This window comes from Crocuta crocuta, unplaced genomic scaffold (assembly GCF_008692635.1).
Source record: "Crocuta crocuta isolate KB4526 unplaced genomic scaffold, BGI_CrCroc_1.0 scaffold15, whole genome shotgun sequence".
Taxonomy (NCBI): domain Eukaryota; kingdom Metazoa; phylum Chordata; class Mammalia; order Carnivora; family Hyaenidae; genus Crocuta; species Crocuta crocuta.
Genome location: NW_027530508.1, coordinates 1,385,675 through 1,401,525, shown reverse-complemented (window position 1 = coordinate 1,401,525; position 15,851 = coordinate 1,385,675).

The window sequence follows — 15,851 nt, the reverse complement described above, 5'->3', positions numbered from 1 at the left end:
GGAAAGGGGGGGGGGGGGTTCCTGCATACCAGCCTTGTCCATTCTCCTCTTCTTTGTGGCCACTTGGCCTTTTTAGGGAGTCCAAAACAAGAGGAAGGGAACTTCCTACACTCATCCCTCCTGACAACCAGGAAGAAGGCAAGCCCAGCCTGGGGTGAAGGAGCATTACAGGGTACCCAGATGCAAGTATTGATTCTCCAAACCCTTTGGGAGCTTCTCGGTATCCCACTGCTACCCAGTGGATAGAACCCCCAAGTAAGTCCTACTTGTGGGGGACTCCAGGATACTCCTCAGACCACAGGAGTGTTTCTAATTCCCCTTCTCTTCCCCACCGCCCCAACATGTGATTTCAGCATCTTCCCAGTTAGGCAGAACAAAGAAAGTCCCCACCATGGCTGGCTACTGTTTTTTATTCTAGGTTTATTTTATTTTAATGTAGGTTTATTGATGGCCTACTATGTGCCACACACTCGTCACATGGAGCAGGTGCTGAGTGACAACACATTTCTCATTTCACAACTCAAACTTAATTCCATCCAGCCCCTACCTACCTGTAGTGGTGGAGAGCCCAGCCATGGCAGATCAGGCCCCCTGGACCCTGTGGGCAAACCCACATGTACTAGTCAAAAAGGACATGGAACCCTGAACCCAGAATCCGAAACCACAGTAACACAAAGCAGATGTCTCCTGACATTTTACCCTGAAGTCCTCAAGCCACAGAACATTACTCTGTCACTCACTCTGACTTCACTGTCTTGTATCTCTCCTAACCTTGGGTCGTTTCCTCTTTTGACCAAAACACAAAGGTTTCATCCATTGCTTCCTCCTCCAACCCCAACATAAAATTTTTTGGTTCAGCTCTAGGCCTGTGCAACCGATTCCAACTGTACGACATCCTGGATGAGGCAAAAGTAGGAAGACAGTAAAAAGGTTGATGTTACCAGAGGTTAGTGGGAGAGGAAAGGAGGAATAGGTGGAGCACAGAGGATTTTTTATTTTTATTTACTTATTTTTTTTTTCTAGGAGAGAGAGAGAGACAGCGTAAGCAGGGGAGGGCCAGAGAGAGAGGGAGTCACAGACTGAAACAGGCTCCAGGCTCTGAGCTGGCAGCCAGCACAGAGCCCGACGCGGGGCTCGAACCCACGAACCGCGAGATCATGACCTAAGCGAAAGTCGGACGCTTAACCGACTAAGCCACCCAGGTGCCCCCAGAGGATTTTTTAGAGCAGTGAAACTGTTCTGTGTGAGACTGTAATGATGGATGCATGTCATTATATACTTGCCCAAATCCATAGAATGATCAAACCTGAGTGAACCCTTTGACAAAGCAGGAAGGAATATCCAATGGAAAAAAGACAGTCTCTTCAACAAACGGTGGTGTGGGGAAAACTGGACAGCGACATGCAGAAGAATGAACCTGGACCACTTTCTCATACCATACGCAAAAATAAATTCAAAATGGATGAAAGACCTAAATTTGAGACAGAAAACCATCAAAATCCTAGAGGAGAACACAGGCAACAACCTTTTTTGACCTCAGCTGTAGTAACTTCTCACTTGACAAGTCTCCGGAAGCAAGGGAAACAAAAGCAAAAATGAACTCTTGGGACCTCGTCAAGATAAAAAAGATGCTGCACAGCAAAGGAAACAATCAACAAAATTAAAAAGCAAGTGATGGAATGGGAGAAGATACTTGCAAACAGCATATCAGATAAAGGTATCCAAAATCTATAAAGAACTTATCAAACTCAACACCCAAGAAACAAATAATCCAGTGAAGAGATGGGCAAAAGACATGAATAGACACTTTTCCAAAGAAGACATTCAGATGACAACAGATACATGAAAAGGTGTTCAACATCACTCATCATCAGGAAAATAAAAAGCAAAACTACAATGAGATACCACCTCACACTATCAGAATGGCTAAAATTAACAACTCAGGAAACAACAGATGTTGGTGAGGATACAGAGAAAGGGGAATCCTTTTGTGCTGGTGCAGCCACTCTGGAAAACAGAGGTTCCTGGAGGTTCCTCAAAAAATTAAAAATGAGCTACCCTATGACCCAGCAATTGCACTAATACATATGTACCCAAAGGATACAAAAATGCTAATTTGAAGGGGCACATGCACCCCAATGTTTACAGCAGCACTATCAACAATAGCCAAATTATGGAAAGAGCCCAAATATCCACTCACTGATGAATGGACAAAGAAGATGTGGTATACATTTCCGTGTGTGTGTGTGTGTGTGTGTGTAATGGAATATTACTCAGCAATCAAAAAGAAGGAAATCCTGCCATTTGCTACAATGTGGATGGAACTAGAGTGTATTATGCTAAGTGAAATAAATCAGTCAGAGAAAGACAATCATATGATTTCACTTATATACAGAATTTAATGAACAAAACAGATGAACATAGGGGAAGGGAAGCAAAACTAATATAAAAACCATATATTAATTCAAGCAAGCCATAAGAGATTCTTAAATCCAGAGAACAAAGTTGCTGGAGGGGTTGTGGGTAGGGGGATGGGCTAAATGAGTGATGGGCATTAAGGGAGTCATTGGTTGGGATGAGCACTGGGTGTTACATGTAAGTGATGAATCACTAAATTCTATTCCTGATATCATTATTACAATCTATGTTAACTAACTTGGATTTAAATTTTTAAAAAATCGAGTGAACTCTGACGTAAACTATGGACTTGGGGGTGATTATATTACATCGATGTAGTTTTATCAATTACAACAAATTGCAAGGATGTTGATAACGAGGGGAGGCCATGCATGTTTGGGGTTATGGGGCATATGGGAAATCTGTGTATCTTCCCCTCATTTTGATGCAAACCTGAAATTGCTCTAAAAAAAAGAGAAAGATGGGGAGCCTGGGTGGCTTAGTCGGTTAAGCGTCCGACTTTCGCTTAGGTCATGATCTCACGGTTCGTGGGTTTGAGCCCCGCGTCGGGCTCTGTGCTGACCGCCAGCTCAGAGCCTGGAGCCTGTTTCAGTCTGTGACTCCCTCTCTCTCTGACCCTCCCCTGCTCACGCTGTCTCTCTCTCTCTCTCCTAGAAATAAATAAAACATTAAAAAAATTAAAAATAAATAAAAATAAAAAATAAAAAAAGAGAAAGAAAAAGAAAAGAACAGAATAGAAAGGACAAGTCTCCTTCCATTCATTCCAGCTGCTGCAGTGAGAGAATGCTCAGAAGTTCTCTCAAGAATTTGTGCCGTAAGTGGTAGGCACACAACTTTTCTATCACTCGAGACTAATGCAGCTCAGCCGCTTGACTCTTGACAACCGATATTTCAACCTTGAGGCAGGTGGCTGAAGGTAGTGTGCATAACTACTTTCATATCTCTGTTGTCTGGAGGTTGTAAAATAGAAGGAATAAAGGTCAGAGCCGGAGAACTCTTTTAACAATTTTCAGGCTTTTGTATCCTGAAATTCCATCTCTTTGCATTTAAAAACATCAGATCAAAATCTGTCCTGAGAAGAGCAGATCCTAAAGCAATAGAACCTCTCAGGATTGGGAAAGAGCATGAGCAGAGATGCCACACAATGTTTTTGGTGGCAATGCTTGAAATGGGAAATTTTGGATATGAAATTAAATCTGGCTAATAAATAGATTTATTTCATGGCTTAATGGTGTTGCTCTTCACAAAATGTGGATAATTTGGAACTTTTGTTCTGGAATAAATAAGTATGCTTTTTTTTTATAAGTAGTTTATTGTCAAGTTGGTTTTCATATAACACCCAGTGCTCATCCCCACAAGTGCCCTCCTCCGTGCCCATCTCCCCCCTCCTCCCCCCACGCCCATCAGTCCTCAGTTTAGTCTCAGCATTCAAGAGTCTCTCATGGTTTGCCTCTCTCCCTCTCCCCCACTATTTCCCCCCTTCTTCTCCCCCACGGTCCTCCGTTAAGTTCCTCCTAACCCTCCTATACGTGCAAACATATGATATTTGTCCTTCTCTGCCTGACTTATTTCGCTCAGCATAACACCCTCAAGGTCCATCCATGTAAGCATGATTTTTTTTAAAATGAAGACAAGGTTTGGCTAAAATGCAGAAAATTATAATTAATAGAGGTTTAAATAAAATAGAAGTGTATGTCCTTCTCCCTCAGGTAAGTGTTGGCATCCAAGGCGGATGTGGTACCTGCACAATCATGAAACTAGAAGAAACCTTTTAAAGTTTTTGCTTTTCTGTCTTCAATGGACCTCTTCCACTTATGGTCTAAAATGGTTGCTTGAATGCCAGCCGTTATATCTGTATTCCAGGAAGCAAGATAGAGGAAGGAACAAAGCAGGCCATCCCCCCATCTTTTAAGGATAATTCCTTAAATTGCACACTTCATTTCTGCTTCTATCACATGAGCCAGAAGTTAGCCGCATGGCCTTATGTCTTTATTCAAATAGANCTCTGCCGTTTTGTGGAGCAACCAGGATCCTAATCACATATCCCTTAGGGCACCTGGGTGGCTCAGTCGGTTAAGCACCTGACTCGGTTTTGGCTCAGGTCGTGATCTCATGGTTCGTGTGTTCAAGCCCTGTGTCAGGCTCTCTGCTAACAGAATGGAGCCTTCTTGGGATTCTCTTTCTCCCTCTCCCTTGCTTGCTCTCTGTTTGTTTTTGTCTCTCTCTCTCTCTCTCAAAATAAATAAATAAACATTTTTTAAAAATCACTTATTCCTTGGAACTGCTGGGATAGTGGCCCCAGGTCAACTGCCCCTCTCCTTGACAGCATCTCTGTAGTGCCTCCAATTTCCGCTAGAGGGCGCCAGAGCCCTCTGTTTCCTTGCCTTTGTCCTGCCGACTGCAGCAGCTGAGGTATGGCCAGCTCATTCCACACTGGCTCAAAGATCTTCAGGGCCTGCTAGGGTCAAATTGGGGACAGGTGGGAGTTATGTAGCCAGTGGCTAAGAGGCTGGGCCTCGCATAGAGCTCAGTTCAAATCCAACCATATCATTTACCAGCTGTGTGATCAGAGGGAAGTCAATCACTCTGAACCTGGAGCCCTTGGAACAGCCTGTGTGAAGAATCTGCCACAAAGCCTGGAATGTCAGAACAGTTCCGTGAGTGCTGTGGCGAAGGCTGTGCTCCCCCTTCCCCGCCCAAAGTGACCTCCTATAGCTACACCCTGAATTGTCATTCATTCTGTCACCCCAGAGCCTGTGGTCTGTCGCTCTGGCTCACCTGTCCTGCTCATGCACCCATTTCTGCTCCCTGAGAGTTTGAAGGCATATGTCCTTCCCCACCCCCAACTGCTAATGCTTCAGGGCAGAGAAAATCCCTTCCATCAATGGCAATACCAGTCAGCCCTGCCCTTCCTTCATAAAGTTGAACTGGCCACCAGGTCTTACCAGCCAATTGAGAAAACCCAACGAAAGGAGGATTAAGAAAAGAATAGCAAATCGCTATTGAGTGCTGATTTGGCGGCATCTAAGCAGGTTACACCTGTAATGACCCTCTGAGCCAGGTGCCGCTGTTATCTCCACTTTAAGGAAACTGAGTCACAAAGCAGTACATTAACTTGGCTGAAGTTTACACAGCTAGTAAGTGGTAGAGAGTGGAATCTGAACGCAGGCGGCCTGTTTCCTGCATTGCACTCTGAACTATTCAGTTGAGAGTATACTGCCTCTTTTTTGTTTTAATTCCAATAGAGTTCACATACAGCGTTACATCAGTTTCAGGTGTACAATACAGTATTTCAACAATGCTATACATCACTCAGTGCTCATTAAGATAAGTGTTCTCTTAATCTCCTTCACCCATTTCCCCCATCCTGCCATCTACCTCCCCTCTGGTAACCATCAGTCTGTTCTGTAGTTACGAGTCTAACTCTTGGTTTCTCTCTTTTTTTCTTTGCTTGTTTGTTTTGTTTCTTAAATTCCACATATGAGTGAAATCATATGGTATTTATCTGCCTTTCTCTGACTCATTTCACTTAGCACTATACTCTCTAGCTGCGTTCATGCTGTTGCAAATGACAAGATTTCATTCTTTTTTTTATGGCTGAATAACATGCCATTGTGCATATATACCACATGTTCTTTATCGATTCATCTACAATGGACACTTGGGTTGCTTCCTATGCTGCCTCTTTAATAAACTAAAGAAAAGGTGAACAAACTGATCCCAGAGGATACATAATTCAAAAAACAGAAGGGAGGGGCTCCTGGGTAGCTCACTCAGTTAAGTGCTGACAGCTCGGAGCCTGGAGCCTGCCTGAGATTCTGTGTCTCCTCTCTCTCTCCCTGGTCCAACCCTGCTTGTGTTCTCTTTCTCTCTCTCTCAAAAATAAATAAATAAACATTTAAAAAAAAAACAGAAGAGAACTTATAAAAAGAAAGAATCTAATTCCATTATATTCTTAAGACAAAAAAGAGGCAGCTATGAAAAAAAAGCAAGAAATAATTCTTGGAAATTTAAAACAGAATCGCTGAAATAAAAACAAATTCAATAGAAGGGAGTGTGAGCATCTGTGGTTTGGGTGTTCAAAATGAATCCACCCTACTTTTGGTAAAAAAAAAATGCTCTTATTTTCCTCCTGTATTCTTAAGCCTGTGGATTAGGTGGAATTGTACACCCTCTCCCCATTTTATACACAAGAGGAACATGTTGCTGCTGACAGTCCATTCTGAGGAGCCAGGGGACAACATTGATGGTAGAAGAAAGATGTAAGTGACCCTCCATCCTTGATGACATCATTGCAGTCTCTGGATCAAACCATACCTGAAGCTATGGAATGAGTGCTTCTCTCTCCCAATATCTACTTATCAAATCCTACAGAGAGACTCCAGTTATACTTGCATCAGATGTGTTTCCAGCCCTCAGATGAGTCACTACCTTGTGATGATGTACAAGCCCACCCTCGAAAGCACAGCAGTTGGGGGGAAAAATCACACACTGGACTGGGGAAGCAGCGGTTCAGCAAAAGAAAGGGGAGGGAAAAGGAGAGCTAGATAAACACAACAACAGCTACAACATCTGACTACACAGACAAAGGGCCCAGGCATGGGAAAGTGTGCATGACAAATAGACTCTGTGGTAACATAATGGAAAGGACATCTGTTTCTTCTCTCTGGAAGAAAAAGGAAAGGCAATTAGAAAACCAGAAACAACAAAATCTATTCCAGGGACCGAATATGAAGCAAACACATGTGAGGCATGGCTTTGAGCAATTAGTGGAGTGTAAGAAAAGAGAATCCGCTTGACCTTGATGTTGGAGACGGCAAACCTTCAAGCAGCATAGGGTGGAAGGAATGGTGTTACATTTCCTTCTCAATGGAGCTATCTCATTATTTGGTTCTGTAGTAAGTAATGTTTATATAATCATAAAATTGGTTGGTTTTCAGTTTTCAGAGTCACCCTGAAAATGAAGAATGGGAGATTTAACTATAATTACAAAACGGAATGTAAGTGTTATAAACGTTGACCACGGAAATGTGAAGATAAAACCAACAGAAATTAGAAGGAGGTGGGGAAGGAAGGCTAGTTAGTCTTACATAGTGATGGGGCTCAAGAAGTTGTCTGAAGTTGGGTAAAGAGGAACTAAGTTTTGAATATAAATTGTTCGGAACTATAAGTAACAGCAACACGAGACTGTGATAATAGTATAGCCAATGGAACCAGAACCGAGAAAGTGGGCAAGGGGGGAGATGGGATATAGTGTGATTTAAATTCTTCCTTTTTAAAAAAGTTTATTTATTTTTGACAGAGAGAGAGAATGAGCAGGGGAGGGGCAGAGAGAGGGAGACAGAGAATCCCAAGCAGGCTCCGCACTGTTAGCACAGAGCCCAATGTGGGGCTCGAATTCCCAAACCATGAGATCATGACATGAGCTGAAGCCAAGAGTTGGATGTTTAACCAAGGCAGCCTCTTAAATTCTTGCTTTAATGATGAGATATCATTAGATATTCTTGAGTTACTAAATTTTGAACTATAATGTTAGAAATCCGGAATATCTGAAAATAGGAAAACTTCTGAGGAATGGAACTGCTGTAGGAAATTTTTCTTTCCATCTTGTCCCATCCCATACTGATTGAATTTCTTTACCTACCAGACCCCCACCCACCCACCTTGTTCTATATCTTATGTTCCTATAAAGGGTCGGCACCACCTTCTGGTTTGTCTACCTGTGCTGCAGAGGCTTAAAAACTACATTTGCGTTTCCCAGACTCCTTTCCAGCTACCTTAATGCCACCACACTACTGTTCAGCCGTAATTAATTTCTCACGTCACCAGACTGGTCAAATAATAGGGTCTCTCAAAAATCTGGAACTGGGACTAAGCGACACCACTCGGTCTCTTGTAGCTGAAATGGGGGGGCAGATAAATTCAGGAACGCTCACACGCATGGAGAAGAAAAAAATAAATAAAAGGCAATCTGTTAAGAGAATGAAAAAACAAGCCACAGACTGGGAGAAAATATTTGCAAAACACAGATCTGATAAGAGACTTGTATCCAAAATATACAAAGAACTCTTACACCTCAACAAAAAGAAATCAAACATTTAAAAATGCACAATGGGGAGCGCCTGGCTGGCTCAGTTGATGAAGCATGCAACTCTTGATCTCATGAGTCCAAACCCTACGTTGAGTGTAGAGATTACTTAAAATAATAAAAAAAAAATCTTTAAAAAAATGCACAAAGGATCCAAACAGATATATCACCAAAGATACACAAATGGCAAGTAACCCTGTGAAAAGATGCTCAACATCATATGTCATTGGGAAATTGCTAATTAAAATGGCAAGGAGATATCACTACGCATCTATCAGAATGGTCACAATCCAGAACACTGACAGCAACCAAAGGCTGACAAGGATATGGAGGAATAAGAACTTCCATTCTTCTCTGGGGGGTGTGCAAAATGGTACACTACTTTGGAAGACGGTTTGGCGGTTTCTTACAAAGTTAAACACAGTCTGACCCTATGATCCGGCAGTCACACTCTTAGATATCTACCTGATTGAGCTGAAAACATGTCTACACAAGACTCTATATGCAAATGTTTATACCAGTCTTACTTATAATCACCAATAACTGGAAGCAACCAAGATGCCCTTCAAGGAGTAAACGGGTACATAAACTGCGGTATGTGCATGCAATGGAATATTATTTAGTGACCAGGACAAATGAGCTTTCAAGTCATGAAAAGTCACAGAGGAAACTTAAATGCCTATTACCAAGTGAAAGAAGCCAGTCTGAAAAGACTATATTCTGTATGATGCCAACTACTTGACATTCTAGAAAAGGCAAAAATATTTTTGCCTGTGGTTGCCGGGTTCTCCACAGATGAATAAGTGGAGCACAGGGGATTTTTACAGCAGTGAAACTATTCTGTATGATACTGTAGTGACATGATATTATGTAATTGTCAAAACCTATACATGTACAACGCCAAGAATGAACCGTAATGTGAACCATGGACTTTAGTTAATAATGTATCAGTGTTGGCTCATTAATTGTAACAAATTCACAGCAACTAATCCAAGATGTTAGTATAGGGGAGAGACCGTGCCAGGAAAGGATGTATGGGAACTCTGGACTATCTGCTCAATATTCTTGTAAACTTCAAACTGCTTTTTAAAATAAAATCTCTCGGGTAGGGGATGGGTAAGAAGGAGTAAAGGGGAGTGGGAGGGACAGTCTTCCAGTTTCAGAATGAATAAGTCACGGGGATGAAAGGCACAGCATAGGGAATACAGTCGGTGGTACGGTAATAGCCTTGTATGGTGACCCACGGCAGCTGCACTAGTGGTGGACACGGCGTGGCGTACGGACTTGTCAAATCACTGTGCTGTACACCTGAAACTCCTGTAACATCGTGTGTCAACTGCACTTCAATTAAAACATAACTAAAATATATTTTTTTAAATTTTTAAACGTTTATTTATTTTTGAGAGAAAGAGAGACAGAGCACGAGTCGGGGGAGGTGCAGAGAGAGAGAGGGAGACACAGAATCCGAAACAGGCTCCAGGCTCTGAGCTGTCAGCACAGAACCCGACGCGGGGCTCAAACCCAAGAACCATGAAATCACGACCTGAGCCTAAATAGGACGCTTAACCTGCTGAGCCACCCAGGCGCCTCTAATAATTAGTTTTTAAAGGGCAATCTACAAGAGAAGAATCTGGCAGATATGCAGAGAGCAACAGAGAGGAGAGTCCTTGTAGCAAGAGGGGGAGGAAAGTGGCCAGGTGACAGCTCCCTGGCTACTGGCAAATTTCCAGCGCCTATTCCAGGCTCTTGTGAGGCGCAGACACACCCTTTTCTGCCCCCTGGATTCTACAACACACAAACCCTGTGTCTTTGGCATAAGTTTCTTCTTTACCCACACTGCTCTAATTGATGTGGTTTTAAAAAAAAATTTTTTTTTTTCACAAAGAGCCCAAGCAGGCGAGAGAGAGAATCTGAAGCAGGCTCCTCGCTCAGCATGGAGCCCCCTACTCAGGGCTCGATCCCACAACCGTGGGATCATGGCCTGAGCCAAAAATCTAGAGTTGAACGCTCACCTGACTGAGCCACCCAGGAGCCCCTAACGGGTTGTTGATATTTGTGTAACTCTTCTTTCTTTTTTTTTTTAAATTTATTTCTAGGAGAGAGAGAGAGAGACAGCATGAGCAGGGGAGGGTCAGAGAGAGAGGGAGACACAGACTCTGAAATAGGCTCCAGGCTCTGAGCTGGCAGTCAGCACAGAGCCCGATGAGGGGCTCGAACCCACGAACCGCGAGATCATGACCTAAGCAAAAGTCGGATGCTTAACCAACCGACTAAGCCACCCAGGCGCCCCTTTGTGTAACCCTTCTAAGGCCATTATCCAAATGGACCAGTCTCTGAGTGATGTCATGACAGACGAGGTCCAGTCTAGCAACCAAAAAGTCATTTCAACAAATGTCAAGTTCTGTGCGTTTTCTTGAATATCATGAAAGGGATACTTAGGTTATAGCAACACATTATGAAAACCCTTTCCTTTCTTCTTCACCCACTTTGCCGCACACCATAGCGGCTTCTACAGTTCTCTCCTGAAAACCTCAAAACCATTTCCCCAAGCCCTGTCCATATCCCTCTTACCTTTTCCCTAGCCTCCCTGCATCCTGATTCTGCATCATAAAAACCAAAAAGTGTTCTGGGGAGGCAGAGCCCTCCTTATACGACGTTGGGAGGGGGCGGATGAAACTGAGTGGCAAAGCCAGAACCGTCTGTTGTGGGCAAAAGGGTGGGGTGGGCTGCCTCCTAGGAAGCCCTCCTCCTTCCTCTTCCACACTGCACGCTCTGCCTGGGTGATCTCATCCACTCTCGTGGCTTCCATTACCACGTCCATGAGAATGACTGCCAAATCTCTCCCCGCAACCCCACACTCTGCTCTGAGCTCCAGATCTATATACCAACTGCCTAGTCAACATTTCCCTTTGGGGTCGAATCAGATAGGATTACGTTCTGCCATGAGTAACAGAGCCTGAAAGCACAGTGACCTAAACAAGAGTTTCTTTCTTTTGCATTAAATGTTCGGACGTCCACAGCCTTGGGCTGGCATGGGGTTACTGCTCAAGTGCCAGTCCGTCTGCAGGCCCCTTTTCTGCTACCACTGGGGTGTGTTCCTCAACTTTATGTCATCCAGTTCTCCCCTCAGCGCTCCAGGGGAGAAAAGCAGAATGAGATCAAAGAACAGGCACCCACCAGTGTTTAAGGGCTGCAAGACACCACATAACACCTCTGCTTCTGTCTCATTAGCCAGAACATAATCACATGGCCACAGCTAGCAGCAAGGAAGGCTGGGGAATCTCTTCTTTATGCTGGGTGGCCATGTGCCCGGCTTAAAAGAGAAGATTCTATTGTTTGGGTTTCTTTAAGTTTATTTATTTATTTTTGAGAGAAAGAGAACGAGCAGGGGAGGAGCAGAATGAGAGAGAGAGAGAGAGAGAGAGAATCCAAAGCAGGCTCTATACTGGTGGTGCAGAGCCCAAGGCGGCATGTGAACCTGAGAACCGGGAGATCATGACCTGAGCGGAAACCAAGAGTCAGATGCTCAGGCGACTGAGCCACGCAGGCGCCAAGAAGATTCTATTGTTAAGAACAAGAGAGAAGATATCAGAGGAAGGGACAACTGCACAGTCTCCTCCCACATAACACGACTGAAATGGAAGTGTTTTCTTCTCCCAACATTTTCCTGTTCCCTTCGACCCTCAGCCCTTTTCTGTAGGCTCACAGAACACTAGCAAAGGGGCAATTCTGTGGGCTAGAAGCTGCCAAGGAGAAGAAGCACTCAAGCTAAGGAAAGGGGTGAGCAGAGAGAGAACGTACAATGAAGCTTAACGCTCAGTGTCTGGAATAGAAACCAAAGATCCCAAACAAGATGCCCCGGTGGAACAAGTGGTCAGGTGTTCCTGTCGATTCCATCCTGCTTCCTGCTCTCTCTGCCCTCCCTGTCCTCCGCTTTTATCTGCTTTTATTTTATTTCCTCCTCCTGGAACATCCTTCCTACTTCTCCACGTGGCTAATTCCCTCAGTCATCCTTCAGGGCTCAGATCAGGGTCACCTCCTCCAAGAAGTCTTCCCGATGTACTTGCTGAGGACCCTAATAACATCACACTGGAGATGGGGCAGCGAGTGGGACAGTGTTGCTGCCGAGTTCTGAGAGAGGGGCCAATTCTGGTCCTTTGGGTGTCATTTGGGTGCTGGAGGGGCTCAGCGGGAAGGTGGGACCCCTGGGCTTTCTTTTTATGGAAAAAGAGGCACCAGCCGCCCACCCAACAGTGGAGGCAGGGCACTGCCAAAGCTGACCACGGGCTGGGCCTCCCACACTCCCATCTCCAGTGAGGAAAATGATATGGCTGTGGGCCACAGAGAGGAAGTCCAGCTGGGTGGGGTCAGGCGGAGTAATTCCTGGAAGGAAGCTTGCACCTCAGGAATCTGGAAGAGGAACACTCTAGAGGCTTCTGTCCCAGGAGTCGTCCACCTCCTGTCCCTGGGAAGGGGCAGGCAGGGCTGGAAAACCATTAGGGAGCTGCCTCTGGCTGCCTAGGTGCCATCCTCCCCCGACAGCCTCCTCGCACAGGCAAGGGCACGGGCCCTGAATCCACCACTGGGTCTGAATGGGGCAGAGCCCTGTTCTCTCTAAACCTCAGCTTTCTCTTCCGTAGAATGAGGATTGAGGACCCTTCCCCGAAAGCGTTTGGTGACAGGGTAAGGTACCAAGCTGGGCACCAGCACACCATGAGATTCAGGCAACAAGGTCTCCTGGTGAATACGAGCCTGTGCCCACCCTTCCCAAGGCACCTGCCCTCCCCCCTGGTGTGTTATGCATGTCTGTGCCCCAAGCTGGGCAGGAGGGAGGAGAGACTGAGACCCCCCTGCCTAAAAGCACCTGCTGGCTGCCATGACAGGTCAGGTGGTGGGCGCTGGGAAAGGAGAGCCCTGCTTCTGCCTTCCCAAGCCAGAGTTTTCCTGAGAGCCCCACCTCTGGTGATGACCAGGGCTGGGGGCCCCCCAGACTGACACAGGACCCACAACAGGGTCCAAGGGCCCAGTGTCTCCCCGAGGGCTCAAGGGAAAGAAGAATGTTTGTTGAGCAGGTCAGGGGTGGGGCCTGACCCAGGTGGACCGAAGGTCTGGAGCTTGTTGTGGGAGGACAGGAGACGAGGCTGGAGGTTAGGTCTGGGAAGGCGAGCTCGAGAGGTCAACCAAGGGCAACCTTGGGTCACTTGGGCCTTCCCAAGTGATGGGGAGGCACAGAGAATATAAACTGGTGAAGCGGTGGGGCCAGACTTGCACTTTGGAAAGTCACCTTCAGTTGCGCAATAGAGATGGGGGTGGAGGGTGGGGGCCCGGAGTGATGGCATCCTCCGGAGAATGGATCAGCCACGGCCAGAGCAGGAAGGCCTGGTCTGGAGAGGCTGCTCCTGCGAGGACACTCTCAGAGGCTGATCCTTCCTCCAGCTGCCCCACCCGGAGAAGCAGAAAGCCGGTGAGGTCAGTGGGAGGGAGAAGAGGGGGTTGCAAGGGCACAGAGAAGACGGTAAAGCAAGGGCTCTGCGGGGTCCTTGCACATGCCCTCCTGGGCCCAAAGCCGCTGGCAACTGAATCGAACATTCTCGAATTTGAGGATTTTCTGGGCTTCCTTGCTGTCCTTCTTTTCTGTCAGACTGGAAGCTGCCCAGGGGTGGGGCCTGTAACTCCCAAGTCAGACTGAGGGGGCCTGAAGTGGGGGGGGGGGCAGAAAGGAGGCCGAGTTGGAGGATGCCGGATACCAGATGCCGAGGGCTGGGGACCCCTACCATGAGCCTTCCCTCCTGCTCTGAGCCTGCTGCTGTGGCCCTCAGAGAAGAGCCAGTGTGCAGAGCTGGGGCTGGGGGGTGGAAGAAAACCACAGTGGAAAAGAAAAAGAAAAACAAGAGACAGGTTGTGTCCAAGGAGCCAGACCCTTTGCCCGCGTACACTCACCTGCAGCCACTTCAACCCGCCCAGGCTTTGCTCGGCCTCTGGCATGACATGAAGGCCTGACAGCCCCCATCACACACCTGTCACACACACACACACACACACACACACACACACGACACAGCAACACATACATATAATACACACAGAGACAAAGACACAGTCACGCAGACATCCCTAGAGGCACGCTAACACATGGACACAGACATACACGTACACAGTCACTGGCACACCAAGACACTCATACACACAGACACACCCGCACAAACAGATGCACACACAGTCCGTGGAGGCTGCCGATAGGATACCTTGCTGGCTTGCGGCCTAGGCACTGATGTCCAAAACCGTCTGGGGCAGCTCACTCCCTACCCCCACCTTGCGGCAGGGTGCTCTAGGGCAGTGGCCCTGACAATAAGGGCAACAAGCCTGCGGTGACACTTGAGCTGGGGGACTTCGAGACGGGCAGTGAGGAGGAGGTACAGTATTCTAGGGAGGGGAAACCGCCTCTGCAAAGGTTTGGGGTGGTGAAGCCGCTGTGATGCCCAAAGAGCTGTGGGACCCTTGTTTGGGGCCGGGGTTGGAGACCAGACAGGAAGCCGCCCCCCCCTGGTGCAGAGGGACTTGGCTGAGAAGCAGCCCCCGGCCCCCTTCCCACCTGTGCCCAGTCTGAGTCCTTGTGGGGGCATACTGGGTAGAGGGAAAGGGGCCCAGCCCAGGCCCTGCCAGAACGAGGAGGTGGTGATGGGCAAGGTGAGTTAGCTGCCTCGGAAGGGCCTAGCAGAAAGGGGTCTCCAAACCCCTGCTTGGAGCCACACCCAGCACCCCTAGAGGGCCTGGTTAGGATAGGAAGAAGGCTAGGAGCCCTCACAGGAAAGGGGCTGGGTGCTCTTTGCAGAGACTGGGTGAGTTTCCAGTGATCCCCTTGCCAGTACTGAGAACCCTTCCTCAACGCCCCAGGCCTCAAGGACAGAACTGGGCCCTAGGCTGAGGCCCGAGCGGCTGACCTCACCTTCAATTCAGCCTTTTCTCTCTGACCCTTGGAGACCCGGCTAGGGATGGGTGGGGGGTAGAATGTGGGATGGACCGGCCACTGTAAGGAGTCTGGGCCAGGGGACGGGAGGGGTCCGGGCGACGAGGCTCTGGAGCTGGGCTGGCCTAAGCTGAGCCCCTGAGGTGGGCCCGTAGGGGCGGGGAGGGGGAGCCTCTCCCTCTGGCAGCAGGAGGCCGAAGAGGGGTCTGGAATTCCTCTTCTCTCCCTCCACCTCCCCTTCTCACACTTCTCCCCCGCCCCGCCGCCCACCCCTTGGGCTGCAGGCGGGGCGGAGAAGGGAGGCGCAGCGACGGGGCGCAGGAGGGGCGCCAGGAGCGGCTGGGACACGGGGCCGGGCTGGGCCCCTCCGAGAGGCCC